The sequence below is a fragment of the Heterocephalus glaber genome, unplaced genomic scaffold (assembly GCF_053883595.1).
Source record: "Heterocephalus glaber isolate CG9 unplaced genomic scaffold, H.glaber_assembly_v1.0 deba00001733, whole genome shotgun sequence".
Classification (NCBI taxonomy): Eukaryota; Metazoa; Chordata; class Mammalia; order Rodentia; family Bathyergidae; genus Heterocephalus; species Heterocephalus glaber.
This window is the reverse complement of record NW_028258444.1, coordinates 21,130,433-21,148,718: the sequence shown is the minus strand read 5'-3', so window position 1 is coordinate 21,148,718 and position 18,286 is coordinate 21,130,433. Positions and strand designations below refer to the sequence as shown.

General features: G+C 39.6%; 1 long non-coding RNA gene across 2 annotated transcripts in view; it reads right to left on the bottom strand.

Moving 5' to 3' along the window:
- Nucleotides 1-7,539: 7,539 nt before the first annotated feature.
- Nucleotides 7,540-18,286, bottom strand: part of LOC147821537 (uncharacterized) — a 36,301-nt gene continuing 25,554 nt past the window's right edge. For both annotated transcript variants that reach the window (XR_015446970.1, XR_015446971.1), the window contains one exon: nucleotides 7,540-11,099. This is a non-coding gene — a long non-coding RNA (uncharacterized LOC147821537). The remainder of the gene's footprint in view (nucleotides 11,100-18,286) is intronic.

Here is an 18,286-nt window from a genome sequence, read left to right as displayed (position 1 = left end):
AAAAAAAGATCCAATCAAAAAGTGGACAACTGAAATGAATAGACACTTCTCAGAAGAAAGGCAGTGATAAATACATGAAAAAATATTCCACATTACAGGTCATTAGAGAAGTGCGAATTAAAACAGCATTGAATAAGGAACGAGAAACTAGAGACATTTATAGCTAAATGGATGCATGTTGAGGCCATACTCTTAAGAGAAATAAATAGGACACACATGTGTAAATACCAAATAGTATCTCTAGTGTGAGAAACTGGAAGTGTACATAAGGATTAAAATGAATAATTGATAATTTGAAATAGGAAGAAAAGGTCTAAAGGGGTAGGGGAAGTGGGAGGGGTAGGGGAAAGAAAAGAAGGGAAAGGAAAAATTATGAGAAAAGAAAAAAAAGGAAACAAAGTCTGTCTAAATAGGGAAGGGTGGAGGGGGTGAAGGGTGCACAGGTAATGGGGGAAAAGAATAAGAACCAAGATACATCATGTACAGGTACAAACACCCAATGATAAATGCAATGTAATGTATACCTAAAATGTACCAATAAAAGAATTTAAGCAAAATAATAAATAAAATAATAAAATAAAATAAAACAGCATTGAGATTCTTTCTTACTTCAGAAAGAATGGCCACCATCAAGAAATCAAATAATAACAAATGCTGGTGAGACCACAAGAGAAAAGGAACTCTTCTACATTGTTTGTGGAAATGTAAACTAATATAATCATTATGGAAATCAGTATGGATATTCTTCAAAAAATTAAAAATAGAAATTCCATTCAACATAACTGTTCCTGTTCTAGGTATCTTCCCAAAAGAGTTAAAGATACCATATTACAACAATACATGCACAGCAATATTTATAGCAGTGCAATTCAAAATAGGTAAATCTTGGAAGTGGCCCATAGGTCCACCAATAGATGAATAAAGAAAGTATGATATTTCTATACAATAGACTAACATTCCTCCACAAAGAAAGATAAACTTGAGTCATTTGTAGGAAGATGGATGTACGTTGAGACCCTAATATTAAGTAAAATAAATCAGACGCACAAACTTAAGTATCATGTAGTTTCTCTTATATGAGAAACCCAAAATATAAATAAAGAACAAAATAAAAGATAGACAACAAAAAATACGGAGGCAGAACTTTTGCAAAGGGGAAAGAGACCAAGCGATGGAAGGAGCAGGGAAGGGGAGGAGAAAGGGATGAAAAAAGGACTGATATGTGTTATGTGCATGCATCAGCTCCTCATGAGAACTGTAACTATGTACTGTAAACACGGGCTAATAAAAAAATTAGGAAGAAAACAAAAAATAAATAATTGGCCCATAAGTACATGAAAAACAATGTTGAACATCTTAGCCATGAGGGAAATGCCAATCAAAACTATATTAAGAGCCAGGGATTTAGCTCAGTGGCACCGGGCCTGCCTTGCAAGTGCAAGGTCCCGAGTTCGATCCCCAGTACAAAAGAAAAAAAAAAAAACTACATTAAAATTCCATCTCGGGCCGGGGATTTAGCTTAGTGGTACTGCTGCCTGCTTTGCAAGCACAGGGTCCTGAGTTCGAGTCCCAGTACCAAAAAAAAAAAGATTCCATCTCACCCTATCAGAATGGCTACCATCAAGAATACAGAAATCATCGCGAGTCCCGCGGAACATGCCGAATCAGCCCGCTGCAGACAGGCAGATCTGCGGACGCCCTACCGAGGTCGAGAGTCCCGTGCCCCGGCGGCAGTCCACTGGACACACACACACACACACAACACACACACACACACACACACACACACACACGCCCGCTCCTCTGTGCAGCCACCTGGTTCCACGCTACAAAGACGCAGAGGACGCCGGGACGCCGGACCGCTGTGCTGGGTCCCGCCACTCCCGGCCCAGAGGTGGGGGCTTCTGAGCCGCCGTCCCACTGGTCCTGGTCCAGAGTGGGGGGCGCTTCCTGGTCACCGTCCCTCCCGCTGCTCCCAGCCCAGAGGAAGGGGCTTTTGGTCCGCCTTCTGTCCCGCCCCTCCCAGCCCGGAGGAGGGGGCTTCCGGGCCACTATCCCTCGCACCGCTCCAGGCCCAGACGTAGGGGCTTCTGAGCTGCCGGCCTACTGCTCCTGGTCCAGAGGAAGGGGCTTCCCGGCCACCATCCCTCCGGCTGCTCCCAGCCCACAGGAAAGGGTTTTTGGGCCACCATCCCTACCGCCACTCCCGGTCCCTGTCCCACCTCTCCCAGCTCCGAGAAGGTGATCCTCACAGGTGCCAACAGCACCCCCCCCACCGCCCCCCCAATCAAAATGAGAAAACACGTAAATAAGTCTCAAATCCAGACTTCCAGATCACCTACAGCAACCCCAAAGGGAAATGAGAGGGAACACTCTGATACTCAACCACCTGGACCCACTGAACTGGCAACAAAAGGGGATCTGGAAAAAACGAAATCAGAAATAATTTCTCAGATAACAGGAGAGATTGTGCTCCTAGTGCAAGACATGATTAATAAATCTAGAGAGGAGCTCAGGAACATGATGGAATCCCAACATAGGAACCAAATGGAATCCATAAAACAGATGCAAATAGATTTCCAGGAGATGAAAAACTCCACTGAAAGTCTACACAGCAGAATGAGCCAATGTGAGGATAGAATTTCTGATATAGAAGATAAGATTGCAATGAATGACCAGGAAAAGAAAAATTGCTTCAAAATTATAAGGGAACACGAGAAATCAATCCAGCAGCTGCTAGACAATGCAAAGAAGAATAACATAAGACTGACTGGAGTCAATGAAGAAACAGGAGAGAGTGCAGATGACATAAAAAAACTCTTCACAGAAATAATGGCAGAAAACTTCCCAAGGAGGGGGGAAAGAACTTGACATACAGATAAGTGAGGCATATAGGACTCCAAATAGCCTTGATCCAAAAAAAATCTACACATAGGCATATAATTGTGAAGATTCCAGAAACTCAACAGAAGAACAAAGTTCTTCTAACAAGCAGTTAGAGAAAAGAAACAAATCACATACAAAGGAAAGCCTATCAAAATCACAGCCGACTTCTCAACACAAACCATCAAGGCAAGAAGAGCTTAGAGTAACATATTCCAAGCCCCAAAAGAAAACAGCCTCCAACCCGGATTGATGTACCCTGCAAAGCTATCTTTCAAAATGGATGGAGAAATAAGATACTTTCATGACAAAGAGCACCTTAGGAACTTCATGAATACCAAACCAGCACTCCAAAAAATTTTACACAATATCCTAGGAACAGACATTGGGGATCACAACCCCAGGAAGCAAAGTGGAATGAACCCATCTGGCATGACAAGAAATTAAATGTAGAGGGGGAGAACCCAACAAAAAGAAAAAGTCATGGCAATGACAAGTCAATACATTTCAGTTATAACCATCAATGTTAATGGTCTCAATTCACCAATCAAAAGAAACAGACTGGCAGAATGGGTCAAGAAGCAAAATCCATGGGACTGGGGATTTAGCTCAGTGGTTCCACCACCTGCCTCACAAGAGCAAGGACCCAAGTTCAATCCCCCGGTACCATAAAAAAAAAAAAAAGCAAAATCCAACAATATGCTGCATACAAGAAACACACTTAATTCAAAAGGAAACTCATAGACTGAAAGTAAAAGGGTGGAAAACAATACTGCATGCGACAGGAACCTGAAAAAAAGCAGGAGTAGCTATCCTCTTTGCAGATCAAGTAGATTTCAAACCAACACTGATTAAGAGAGATGAAGAAAGACACTACATCCTTGTACAGGGAACAATCCAAGAGGAAGAGATGACAATCATAAATATCTATGCACCAAACACTAGTGTGCCCAACTATATAAAACAAATACTAATGGACATGAAAAGCCATATATGCACTAATACAATTGTAGTGGGGGACTTCAACACCCCACTGTCACAAATAGATAGATCAACTAGACAAAAAACAAGTAATGAAATACTAGAACTCAATCGAACTCTTGAACAAATGAACTTAACAGATGTTTATAGAGTCTTCCACCCGACAAAATCAGAATACACATTTTTCTCAGCTGCACATGGGTCATTCTCCAAAATAGACCACATACTCACACATAGAACATGTTTAAGTAAGTGCAAAGGAATTGAAGTTATCCCCTGTATATTATCAGACCATAGTGGGATGAAAATGGAGTTCCATAGCAAAAGAAACTGGAAAAATTTCATAAACACGTGGAAATTGAACAACACACTTTTGAATAACCAATGGGTCACAGAGGAAATTAAAGAAGAAATCAGGCAGTTCCTTCAATTAAATGACAATGACAATACAACATATCAGAATCTATGGGACACAAGGAAAGCAGTCTTACGAGGGAAATTCATAGCAGTGAATACGCATATTAGGAAAACAGAACGAGCCCAATTAAATAACCTGATGCTGAACCTCAAGCTTCTAGAAAAAGAAGAAGAAGACAACCCCAAAGCTCATACAAGGGAGGAAATTATAAAGATCAGAGGAGAAATGAATGCAATGGAGACTAAGAGAATGATACAAAAAATCAATGAAGCCAAGAGTTGGTTCTTCAAAAGAATCAACAAAATTGACAAACCCTTAGCCAACTTTGTCAGAAAAAGGAAAGAAAAGGCCCAAATCCATGCAATTAGGAATGAAAAGGGTGAAATGACAACAGACCCAGCAGAAATCCAGAGGATCATCAATACCTACTTCCAGAACCTATATGCCAATAAGATGGACAACACAGAAGAAATGGACAGATTCCTAGATAGATATGAATTACCAAAGTTGAACGAAGAAGACCTAAAAATTCTGAACAACCCATTATCAACCAATGAAATTGAAAATGTAATTAAAAACTTATCAACTAAGAAAAGCCCGGGCCCTGATGACTTCACTGCTGAATTCTACAAGACATTTAGAGAGGAACTGCTGCCACTACTGTTTAAACTCTTCAATGAAATTGAAAGGGAAGCAATACTCCCAAATTCATTCCTGGAAGCAAGCATCACCTTGATCCCCAAAGCAGAGAAAGACCCAACCGAAAAGGAGAACTATAGGCCTATCTCACTAATGAACATAGATGCAAAAATCCTTAAGATAATGGCAAACAGAACACAGAAGATCATCAAGAAGATCATACACCCTGATCAAGTGGGATTCATCCCAGGGATGCAGGGATGGTTCAATATATGCAAATCAATCAATGTAATACACTATATCAATAGAACCAAGGACAAAAACCATATGATCATCTCAACAGATGCAGAAAAAGCATTTGACAAAATCCAACATGCATTTATGATAAAAACCCTACAAAAAGTTGGAATAGATGGTTTCTACCTCAAACTGATAGAAGCCATCTATGAAAAACCAACAGCCAATATCATACTAAATGGTCAAAAACTGAAATCCTTCACACTAAAATCAGGAACAAGACAAGGATGTCCACTATCACCACTCCTGTTCAATATAGTTCTGGAAACATTAGCCATGGCAATTAGACAAGAGAAAGAAATAAAAGGAATAAAGATAGGAAATGAAGAAGTCAAATTGTCATTATTTGCAGATGACATGATACTCTATATAGAAGACCCCAAGAACTCCACCAAAAGTCTTCTAGACTTAATAATCAAATTCAGTCAAGTAGCTGGTTACAAGGTCAACACACAGAAATCAATAGCTTTCCTCTACACGAATGACAGACTCACTGAGAGAGAAATAGGGCAAATAATTCCTTTCACAATAGCATCCAAAAAACTGAAATACCTAGGAATCAACCTAATGAAAGAAATCAAAGACCTCTTCTCTGAAAACTATAGCACTCTTTGAAAAGAGAGATTGAAGATGATATGAGAAAATGGACAGACATCCCCTGCTCCTGAGTAGGACGGATTAATATAGTGAAAATGGCCATACTTCCAAAACTGTTATATAGATTTAATGCAATTCCAATTGAGATCCCAGCAGCATACTTCATGGACCTTGAGAAAACAATCCAAAAATTCATTTGGAACAAGAAGAGACCCAGAATAGCAAAAGCAATTCTAGGTAACAGAGACATGGCAGGGGGCATCACAATTCCCAACTTCCAACTCTACTACAAAGCTACTGTGATAAAAACAGCATGGTACTGGCAAAGAAACAGACCTGAGGACCAGTGGAACAGATTAGAAGATGCAGAAACAATGCCAGACACACTCAGCCATCTCATCTTTGATAAAGGAGCCAAACACCCTCCCTGGAGGAAAGATAGCCTCTTTAATAAATGGTGCTGGAAAAATTGGCTTTCAACTTGCCAAAGATTCAAACTAGACCTATATCTCTCACCATGCACTAAACTAAAATCAAAATGGATTAAAGATCTAAATATTAAAATAGAAACTCTGAACCAGTTGGAACAGAGGTTAAGTAGAACTCTTGAAGACATCGGTATAGGAAAAGATTTTATGAACAAAACCTCAGTTGCCCGTGAACTAGCACAAACAATCAACAAGTGGGATCTCTTCTTATTAAAAAGCTTCTGCACAGCAAGAGAAACCACCAACAGTGTGAAGAGACAACCCACAATGTGAGAAAAAATCTTCCCCTGCTTTTCCTCAGACAAAGGTCTACTATCTTGAATCTATAAAGAACTTAAAAAGATCAGACCTCCCAAATTTGAAGACCCAATCCAAAATGGGCATCTGAAATGAACAGACATTTCTCAGACAAAGAAGTAGAAATAGCAAATAAATACATGAAAAAATGTTCAACATCACTGGTCATTTGAGAGATGCAAATGAAAACAACACCGAGATTCCATCTCACTCCAGAAAGAATGGCTGCTACCATAAAATCAACCAATAACAAATGCTGGTGGGGCTGTGGGGAAAGAGGAACCCTGCTCCACTGCTGGTGGGAGTGTAGACTGGTGCAACCATTGTGGAAATCAGTATGGTGATACCTCAAAGAACTAGGACTGGAAGTCCCATTTGACCCTGCTATTCCACTGCTGGGGATCTTCCCCAAAGAATTAAAAGAATCATACCACAGTGATATATGTGCACCCATGTTCATAGCAGCACAGTTTGTAATAGCTAAAACTTGGAAACAGCCCAAATGCCCATCAACTGGAGACTGGATAAGGAAAATGTGGTTTTTTTTATAAAATGGAGTACTACTCAGCCATAAAAAATGAGAAATTAGAGACATTTATAGCTAAGTGGATGCACATTGAGGTGATACTCTTAAGTGAAATAAATAGGACACGCATGTATAAATACCAAATAGTTTCTCTGGTGTGAGAAACTGAAAGTGTAAATAAGGACTAAATGTATAATAGGTAATGTGAAATAGGAAGAAAAGGGCCAAAGGGGAAGGAATTGGAAGTGCTAGGGGAAAGGATAGAAGGGAATGGGATTAATATGAGAAAATGGAAAACTAGGAACAAAATCTTTGTAAATAGGGAGGACTGGAGGGGTTGAAGGGAGGGCTGGGCAAGGGTGAAAAATAAGAACCAAGAGAGATTATGTGAAGATGCAAATTTCCAATGATGAATGTCATTATACTGTATACCTAAAATGTACCAATGATTAGAATGAATAATCGATAATGCAAAATAGGAAGAAAAGGTCCAAAGGGGTAGGGGTAATGGGAGGGGCAGGGGAAAGGAAAGAAGGGAAAGGAAAAATGATGAGAAATGGAAAAAATGGAAATAAAGTCTTTTTAAATAGGGAAGGGTGGAGGAGGTGAAGAGAGGGCTAGGAATGGGGAAAAAATAAGAACCAAGATGCATTATGTAAACGTACAATTCCCAGTGAGAAATGTAATTGTGTTGTATACCTACAATGTACCAATAAAAGAATTTAATACCAAAAAAAACTAGATAGTGCTACCATTTTATCCAGCTATACCACTCCTTGGTATATACCTGAAGGAATTAAAGTCAACATAAGGGATACCTTTACACCTATCTTTATTGTGGCACAATTCACAATAGCCAAGATATGGAACCAGCCTAGGTGCCCATCAACAAATGAATACATAAAGAAAATGTGGGATATTTGTATATACACAATGGAGTATTATTTGACCATAAAGAACAACAAATAGTGTCATTTGGAAGAAAAAGAATAGACCTAGAGATCATCATGTTGAGCAAAATAAACTGTATTCAGAAAGACACATATTGAAATTTCTGCCTAATATGTGGAATCTTAAAAAGATGACATGAAAGTAGAAGGGAAACTATTATTAGACAAGAGGAAAAGAATAAAAAGAGAAGAGAGAGGTTGTAGGGCAGATAATTGGGAGATGGATCTGATCAAAATGTCATGTGCATACAGAAAAATACCACATTGAAACCTGATATTTTGTAAAATTAACAGGCACTAATAAAAAATATTTTTTAAAAAAGAGTGTTGCCGGGCTGGGGATTCAGCTCAGTGGATTCACTGCCTGCTGTGCAGGCACAAGGACCTGAGTTCCATCCCTGGTACCAAAAAAAAAAAAAAGTGTGGCCAAAACCAACACTTGCAGTCCAAGCACTTCATGGTGGCTGCAGGGAAGAACATGAACCTGGTGCCCAATGCCTGTGTGGATATGGGGGTCTGCACACTGGTGCTCTGTTCCAAGGAGAACCGGAGCACTGTCTCTGTGAGCCGTGCAGAGTTCTGAGGCCTGTGACTGAGAGGAGCACTGAGAGACCCATCCCCACTGTGTACTAAGCTGGACAGATGTTGGTCTGCGTCAGACACCTGTGGCCTCAGCACAGTTCACACAAGGGTGATGTTGGACAAGTCCTTTCACTCATTACTTTATGCAACCTTTAATCAGAAGACATGTAGAGAATGCTGGCTGCATGCAGCAACCCAGTATTTTTGGGCTCAGAAAAATTAGTCTCAGAGAGAATAAATAACTTGCACCGTGACTCATAGCTCACAAAAGTGGCAGATGTAACTAAAACTCAGATACCTTAACTTTGAAGCCAGAGATTTTATCATAGGACTGCTTCTCTGGTGGCTTCCAATCTGGCCTCTTCAAAATCCCATCACAGAGCCCAATTTTCACAAGATGAGAACAACAAACCCCTATGGGACATGCCAGAACATTGCCTTTCTCCAACAAGCAAGTACTTGTAAGTACACAGATAACCATCTTCATTTATGTCATATGTTCTTTGGGTTTTTACCTTGGGGCCTCACAGTTATCTATGTACCATTTTCCAGCTCTTTTCCCTAGTGACAGTCATGCATTACTTCTGAGAAAAAGTAGGGGAAATTATGCTGGAAAAAAAAAGGAAGAGATAGTGGGAAGCAGTTTCTCCAAAGACATTGCTCATAGCATCATCTTGGGTCTTTGAAAACAATTTCCTTCTCAGTGTTTCTTACATCATTGCTTTTAGTTTTAAAAGTAATTAACCAATGCAGTGTCATTGTTTTTAAAAAGAATTCAAAAATTAAAGAAGAATGAGGTGCAGGGAGTGGAGGGTGAAAGTTGTCCCTTTACTTCCTAAATGCCCCTCTCTACCTGACCCTGGGTAACTACTCATGTTTCTTCTCCCTGTATTTGGGAGCTTTTGTAACTCAAATTTACTAATAGATACTTTCATTTTGCAAGTTAAATTTGAACCCAGATTTCACTGTCAAAAGAGTGTAGTAATATGGATTAGACCTATGGCGATTTTTTTTTTTTATACCAGGGATCGAACTCGGGTCCTTGCGTTTGCACAGCAGGCAGCAAAACCACTGAGCTAAATCCCTAGGCTGAGCACACTGGTTTTAATCCCCAACACTGCAAAAGAAAAAGAAAAGAAAGGGAGGGAGGAAGGGAAGAAGTGAGAAAGGGAGAAAGTAAAAAAGGGAAGGGAAAGAGAAAGGAAAAGAAAAGGAAGGGAAGAGAAGGGAAGGGAAGGGAAGGAAAGGAAAGGAAAGGGGAGGAGGAAGGAAGGGTTCATAGATATCTTTATATATTTGAAAATGTCTTCACTCATATGTAAATAATTTTTTGGCTTAGAATCTTAGATCAGAAATTATGAGTATTGTTTCATGGTTCTTGAGTTTTCCAAGTTGCAGAAGATACATCCAGTGACATTCTGATTATTTTTTTCTTTTCAGATAACTAATTTTGTTTCTGGTTGTTTTTTATGTCTGGATTTGTTTAGAATTTTCACTTTTTTATTTTAAATTGCAGCAGAGTATAATTAGATAGATATTATTTTTATTAATCTTGCTAGACATTCAAAGAATGCTTTTGATCTTTTTTTGTTTTGTTTTTTGAGACAAGGTTTCACTTTGTAGTTCAGGCTGTCCTTGAACACACTATGTAGCCCAGGCTAGCCTTGAATGTGCAGTAATCCTCCTGCCTCTGTCTCCCAAGTGCTAGGATTACAGGTATGCACCACCAGCCCAGCTTCCTTTTGATCTTAATACTCAAGTATTTCTTTAAGTCACAAGTTTTCTTCTATTGTTTCTTTCTTTATTGGTTTTATTCCTTATATTCCTTTCTCTTCTTTTGGAACAAATATTCAGATACAAGATCTAACTTTGACAGCCTTGATCTTACCATTTCACACATAATTTCAATTTCTTTATGCTTTTGTCCAATATTACAAGATAATTCCTCCATTTAATCTCCTAAATGACTTCCTCTATGGCCCAGAATTATTTATTCTACTTTTGACTTCATCTACTGGATTTTCAATTTGGAATATTTATAAATTGCCAAATTATTTTTGTTTTGTTTCGTTTTATTTTTGTACCGGGGATTGAACTTGGGACCTTGCACTTGTGAGGCAGGCAGCAGAATCACTGAGCTAAATCCCTGGCTGTCAAATAATTTTTATTCTCAGATAATCTTTAGAAATACGTTGTTGAATTCTCATAGAAGTACTTTTGTTCTTGTAGATTGTTTTAAGTTCTATATTAGTTGTCCCACTAAATTTTTTTTATGTCCCATTAAATTTTCTTCAATAGAAAGAAAATTGTTCTGTTCAATGAGAACTATCTGTTCTGATCATTCAAGTTGATGTCATCTTTCCAGCTGGCAGCAAATTGGTCAGTAGCCAGGACCTTCTTGTCTGAAGAATGGGTAGAGCTTCCAGCTTCTTTGACTGCACCTGTGTCAACAGCAAAAGACAGTTTTCTCCCAGCTCAAGCAAACAGAATGAGTCCCTTCTAGGGAAGCTAGTCAATAGATTTCATGGCTTCTCTCCAGACCTTTTGCAGAGTAGCCAAGGCTGGGTCCTTTACTTGTCCTGAGGGAGTGGATCCACCCAATTAGATGACTCAGGGGATCTTGGCTGTGCTAGATAAACCCTGTAGGCCAGGGTTCTACAAATTCAAAGCTTCTCATGTCTGCTCTTGGCTCCAGAAAGAAACCAAACTCCTCTACACACCATCATTAGCTGACTGACCTTTTATTCTATATGTTGACTATCCTAGCAGGACAATAGGAAAAAGTCACTCCTCTACTGCAGCCACCATTTTACAAGATGGGTGGATGATGGATGGATGAAACAGATAGACAGACATTGATATACAAATTTTGATCAAATATATGCATGCAAATATTTTAAAGAGGCAAACCATAAGACTAGTGATGAAAAATAATAGCACACACACACACACACACACACACACAATATCTCTACTGCCTAAAGGCAACCACATTCAAGTTTTAACCTTTTATTTAAAAGTTTACATCCACATCTCTAAATAACGTGTTTATACTTCTACTTCTCAAACTTTTCAAGGTTAGGCATCAACTGTTGGCATGTCACTCAGGAAAGTGAAAATTCACCCCTCTTTCAAACCTCTCCACAGCCCCCACATATCCCACCTTCTTTCATCCTGACAGACTTATTCCACCCATCGACATTCGCAGCAGAACCACATAGTAAACTCCACTTACTCTTTGAACCAAGTAATTGACACGCCTTCTTACTTTCGGTTTACGCACAGTTCCTAAATCATCCCAGGATCTCCTCAGTTTGTGTAAGCCTCAATCTGTTCAAACGTGGCAAACTTTGCATTGATTTCTCCATCACAGGCATCTCCCCCAAGCTCTTTCTCCTATTGCCATCGGGCTGGGCGCTGCCTAAGCCTGCTCACAGCCCTCCTGTTGACATCTTCTTCACCATCATCCAGGAAAACTGCTGCTTTTGTCTCTGGCCCAAGACTCCCTGTTTCCTGTATCATATCTTTTTCTCTTTTGTAGTTTACTCCCTAGTTTTGGTAGAGCACAGTCTTTGGTAGCCTTTTGAGCAATTATACATGTGAGATAAATAACTGTGTATCTGAATATTCTTTATTCTCAAAACTAATTGTAGTTTGAACAGTTGTAGAATTCTGAGTTGTAAAAATATTTTCCCTCAAAATTTTGAAAGCATCCGTTGTCTCAGAGCTACTGGTACCACTGTCCCACCGTTCTCATCCTAGGTTTCTTTTTTCTTTTTTTTTTTTAGTACCGGGGATAGAACTCAGGTCCTTGCACTTGCAAGGCAGGCAGTGGCACCACTGAGCTAAATCGCTGCCCCCTTATCCTAGGTTTCTTACATAAGACAGTTTTTACCCCTCTCTCTGTAAGTTTGTAGACCCTTCCCTGTCCCCATGAAATGACTTGTGATTTAGTGAACTATTTATCTGCAAATTCTTACTTTTTAATTCTGGAGATTTCCTTGGGATTATTTCCTGGTGATTTTTTTTTTTTTTCAGTAGTATGCTTTATCTTTTCTCTCTTTCTGGTACCCTTCTTATTCAGATGCTGGGCCTCCCTGAACTGGTTCTTTCTTTCTTTTCTTTTTTCTGAACTGGTCCTTTAATTTTCTTATCTTTGTTCTCCTGCTTCTCATCTAGTTGTGTTTTGTTTTGTTTTGGTTTGGTTTTGGTTTTGGTACCAGGGATAGAACTTGGGACCTTGTGCTGCGAGCCAGGTGACAGAACCACTGAGCTAAATCCCCAACCCATCTCCCAGCATTCTAGAAGCCAAATGAAAGAAGGCTGAGGGTCTCAGCATCAGTTGAAAGAATTCACCTACTCCCTCTTTTCAGTAAGGTTTTTATACCTACAACAGGGCTCACTGTACCTTACTACAAAGATTCTCTATTTAACCACCTCCGGGTGGTTGGCCTACAGTCCTCTGCTGAGGTGAGGAGGGACAGAATCTAACTGTTCTGAGTGTGGTAGAAGATTCCAACATCCAAAGGCCTATTAAACACACTTCAACGTATACTCCAGGCTTTTTTTGGTACCAGGGATCGAACTTGGGTCCTCACACTTTCGAGGCAGGTGGTGGAACCACTGAGCTAAATACCCCAGCCCCACTACTCCAAGCTTTTTTAAACCAACTTTATTGAGGTACAATTTGCATGCAATCAAATACATCCATTTTAAGAATACATTTGGATCCATTTTGACACTGATATACTATCACTGAAATAAAACTATAGAACATGCCCATGACCCCTAAAGATTCTTTTTTCTTCTTTTCTTCTCTTTTTTTTTTTTTCCGCGGTACCAGGGATCAAACTCAGGACCTTGCGTTTGCAGGACAGGTTACTAGGCCTCAAGCACACCCTCATCTGCTTTCTGTCACTATGGAATAACTTTCTTTCCTAGAATTCATAATAGAATTACACAGTAATAATATTTATTGCCTAGTTTCTTTTGTTCAACATAAATTTTTAGAGATTTCATCCATATTGTCACATGTATCACTTTTCATTCCTTGTTTTCAGTAGCATTCATTGTGTATATAGCAGAATCTGTTTATAAATTCACCCCTAACAGACATGACAAAGTGCTTCCAGTTTGGAGCTAGTATCAATAAAGCTGATATAAGCACTTTTGTATAAGTATTTTTGTGGCATAAATTTTCATTTCTCTTGGGTAAATAAATACCTAGAAGTAGAATATCTAGGTTATATAGTAAGGGTGTGTTGAACTTTTTTAAAAAAACCTGCAACCCTTTGTTCCAACGTGTCTATACCATTTTACTCTCCTACCAGCAACACATCAACAATCTAGGTATTGGACCTATTCATCAACTCTTGATGTTATCAGTACTCCTAATGGAGGTATAGTGATAGCTCATGATAGCTGTAATTTGATTTCCCTAATGGTTAATAACAAGTATATCTCATGCACTTATTGGTCATTCACATATCTTATTGTGTGATATATATGATGGAATATTTTACCCATTTTTAAATTGAGCTGTTTATCTTTTTATTGAGTTGTATTCTTTATATATTTTGTTGTCAAGTCCATTGTCAAATACATAAACTATGAGGGCTGGGGATTTAGCTCAGTGGTTCTGCCTCCTGCCTCACAAGCACAAGGTCCTGAGTTCAATCCCTGGTACCATTAAATATATATATATATATATGAAGTATGAGTATTTTCTCATGGCCTGTGGCTTGCCTTTGCATTTTTTATAGTGTCTTTCAAAAAGCAAAAACATTATTTTTTCCTTTTATGTTTTTTGTTTTATCTAAGAAATCTCTATCCCAAGAGTGTAAAGATTCTCTTACTTATAATTTTAGATTTTTCTATTGAGGTTCATGATCCATATCCAGTTAATTTTTGCATTAATTAATGCATTAAGTCACTTTTCTCTAAGTGCATATTCAGTTCTTCCAGGACCATTTATTGAAAACACTATTCCTTCTCCATGGAATTGTCTTTTAATCTTTGTCAAATATCAGTTAATCGGGCTGGAGGTTTGGCTCAGTGGTTCCGCTGCCTACCTTGCAGCCACAGGGTCCTAAATTCAATCCCCGGTACCAAAAAATAAATAAATAAATAAAATATATAAATATAGGTCAGTTAATCATATATGTGTTAGTCTATTTCTAGATTATACTCTGTCCAAAAATGTATCCTTTTGCCAGTACCAAACTGTCTTGATTACCACAGTTTTGTATTAAGTGTTGAATTAAGAGCTTCAATCTCCTAGGGTGAGTTGATAGTAGTCTTTCTTCTGGGCTAATTTAGGCCTTCCACTAAAGTATGACCCTTCTGGGGTCTCTGCTAAATGCACCAGGTTTTCAATAGACACTCTTCTCTCCTATTGGTTGGAACTTGAAATGTCTTCCAACCCTGTTTGAGTTCTGGAGATTGTTGAGCTCCTAACTCCCCCGTCATTACTCTTTGTCTATCCTGGCGAAGTTTACTCCACATAGGTCCAACCCATTATTCAGCAGTGGACTCAGAAGACTTCATGCAGATTGCTGAAGTTCTCTCCACTTAGCTCCTTCTGTAAGACCGAGGGCCTTACCGAACGCTCCGAGGAGCTGACTGCAGCGACGAACACCCAGGAAGGAACACACCGGACAAGTTGGAAAACAAAACAGACCTTTATTAGTCTGGCCAGATGGCACTCCCAAAGCAAAATAGCTTAGAGAGGCAACTAGCTCAGAGTCCGAGGCCATTTTATAAGAGGCAGATTACGAAAGGGGAACAAAGGTTAGTGGTCACCTGACACATGCTGATGGCCCGCAGACATCCTGACTAATGGTCACGACAGTCACGTACTGGTGGTTGGCAGATGTTTGCAGATTGTTCTAATAGATAGCGATGTTCGGAACATCAGTTCTGAACAATGAGTTAAATGACATACTTTATCTGAACAATGAGCTAAGCAACATACTTTAGGCATTATGACTGATCTTGACAGTTTAGAGCTAACAGGCACTTTTAGGCCATTAGATTTTAAATGCACTAGGGTTGGGGGCAGTGAGATTCAGAATCTTATAGTCCCACACTTCCTTTTCCACAGCTGGCTTAAAATTCAGCATTCTTTCTTGTCATTCTTTTGTGTGTGTGTGTGCTGGGGATCAAACTTGGGACCTTGTGCTTGCAAGGCAGGCAGCTGATCCACTGAGCTACATCCCTGGCCTGGATTCAGCATTCCTGGGTCTAAGTTACAACTCAAACTACTTTCTAGTTTGCAAAAGTTCTGCAATCACCTTCGTTCCTGTTTTCTTTGTCCGTTACACATGCTGACAGTTGAAAATTCCATTTTCTTGCTCAGTCAGTGCTGCTACAACATTACAGATATGATCCTAAAAAGCACCACACTATATAAAATCATGTAATAAAAACTACAGGAACTAAGAGGGGAAGGTGGAGCTAGGGTTGCTACACTCAAAAACTTTAAAGGTGACAAACAAAAGCGATAAGAACCTAATAAAATATGTTAGGCATTTTACTAAATGGTTAAGAAACACATAGCTACTACAATAAATGAAACATTTTACCTTGAAAAAGTAACAACATGGTAGATTTTTAAAGTGGCAGGAGGGTTACCTGGAATCCTGCAAAACATTTCTGTGGATTACCAAGACAATTTTAAATGGACTCCCACCTCCAGAAGATACCTGACTTCATGGAGCACACAGTTGCCAAACAGCCCAGCGGAAATTATTCTGGTCAGCCAAAGCCCAGCCAGACATTTAGCTATTTGAGACCTGACAGACTGATGAAGAATGCTCAAGAACAGGCTGCTTTCTCCGTCAACAAGGCAGTTGCTGCCGGGCCACAGGCCCCTCAGTCCTCCTCACATATCCAAATACACCCTGAAATGAAAAGGAAGCCTAGGGCCTGTGTCAGGCTTCAACAAGTCAGGGGCTCCAGGCCTGATCTTATCAGTCAGGTTCCTATAAGGAGACAATGGCCACACCAGTTATTCAAATGGGAAGAATTCAATGTGAGCAATGATTAACTAGGGAGAGAGTTGTTAACTCTGAAAGGGTAAAAAGGAAACTCTGCGATATCACAGAGCCAGCAGAAGCATCTACCAGAGCTAGGCCTGAGGGAATAAAGGGAAGAGGTTAGAGGTTTTAGAAACTTGGAAACTTAGTGAAAGGGCCCAAAAGTCAGACCTGTGGAAAGGAGGCTGCTGGGCCAGCCTGGTAGGTTGAAGGCAAGGAAACGGCAATAAGGCTGACTCTCCCAGTGTTGGAAAACAGCCAGCAGGATGCCAGGAGGAAGACACTGTTGGAGCAAAGAGCAGCAAGTGACAGGAAGCTCAAAGAACCCATGGGCCTCACAGGCTCCCTCTGGCGCCCCCTATCTGCAGGTCCTCATTAGGATGCAAAATAAATTGTGATTACCAAATCCTGACTGCAGCACCTCAAAGCATACTACTGAAGTGTGGGTCAGAGCTAAGAGACAGTGACTTAGCACCCACCACATTCATCAGCTGTAATCCCGTCTGCTCTTGTCAACTTTTTCCTAAACTGACTGCAGGACAGCTGTTGTTTGAGCCCTGGCCCCTGGGTGATCCCTCAGCCTTCCACTGTGGGCTTCCGTGAGGCCTCTGAAACAATCAGCTTGGTCAGGGTGAACTGAATTGAGATGTGATGCCTTGGTTCTGGCTTTCTAACTGAGAGATAAAAATGCAATGAAAATATCTTTGTATCCTCCATTCCTGCTATTATTTCTAGTACCCTAAATGTTTCTTGAATAAAATTAAAGGTATCCAAATACATGCTAACTTTCCCTGCCTAAAAATGTGTTACCTATTTTTTAAAACAATAAGCCATTGTCATTTGAGTTCAACATTCAAATTAGGGCAACTCCTGGGCAAAACAATTTGAGCCAGGCATGGTGTTATATGCCTATAATCCCAGTACTTGTGAGGCTGAGGCAGGAAGATCACCATGAGTTCAAGGCCAGCCTGGGCTACATAGTTCAAAGTCAGCCTGAACTACAAACCAAGACCCTGTCTCAAAAAAATATTCATTTTTAGAAAATCCATGAAGATGTCCATCAAGGCATTATTAATCTAATGAGAGAAAGAGAGAGAGAGAGAGAGGGAGCGCCACGTATTATTCAATAAGGGAGTCATTGAGTAAGTTATGAGATAATTTCTCCTTGATATACTATGTCTGCCTTTAGAATTAGAGTTATGGGAATAGCATTCTACTATGAAAACAAATATATTTATTCTTTGGAGAGACTTGATGACAAAATGGGTAGATGACAAATTGCAGAGTCAAAGACAGTTGAGTCCCAATCCTAGCTCTACCACACTGTAAAAGCAGTAGGAGTCTCCCTCTTCTTATCTCTATTATCAGAAAAATGTCTACTTTGCAGATTATGTCAAGGACTAAATGAGAAAAAGGAAACAATTCGTACAGAACTTGGCACATGTTGCACTAGGTATTTCATGAGTAGCAGGTGCTTTGTTGTCTTCGGTAAACATGCAGAATGGAAATATGTAGCAATCTTGCACTTGTAATTGTGCTTAAAAGAAAAGCAAATACTTTGGAGAAAAAACTGAAAGGAAATAAAGGTAAGT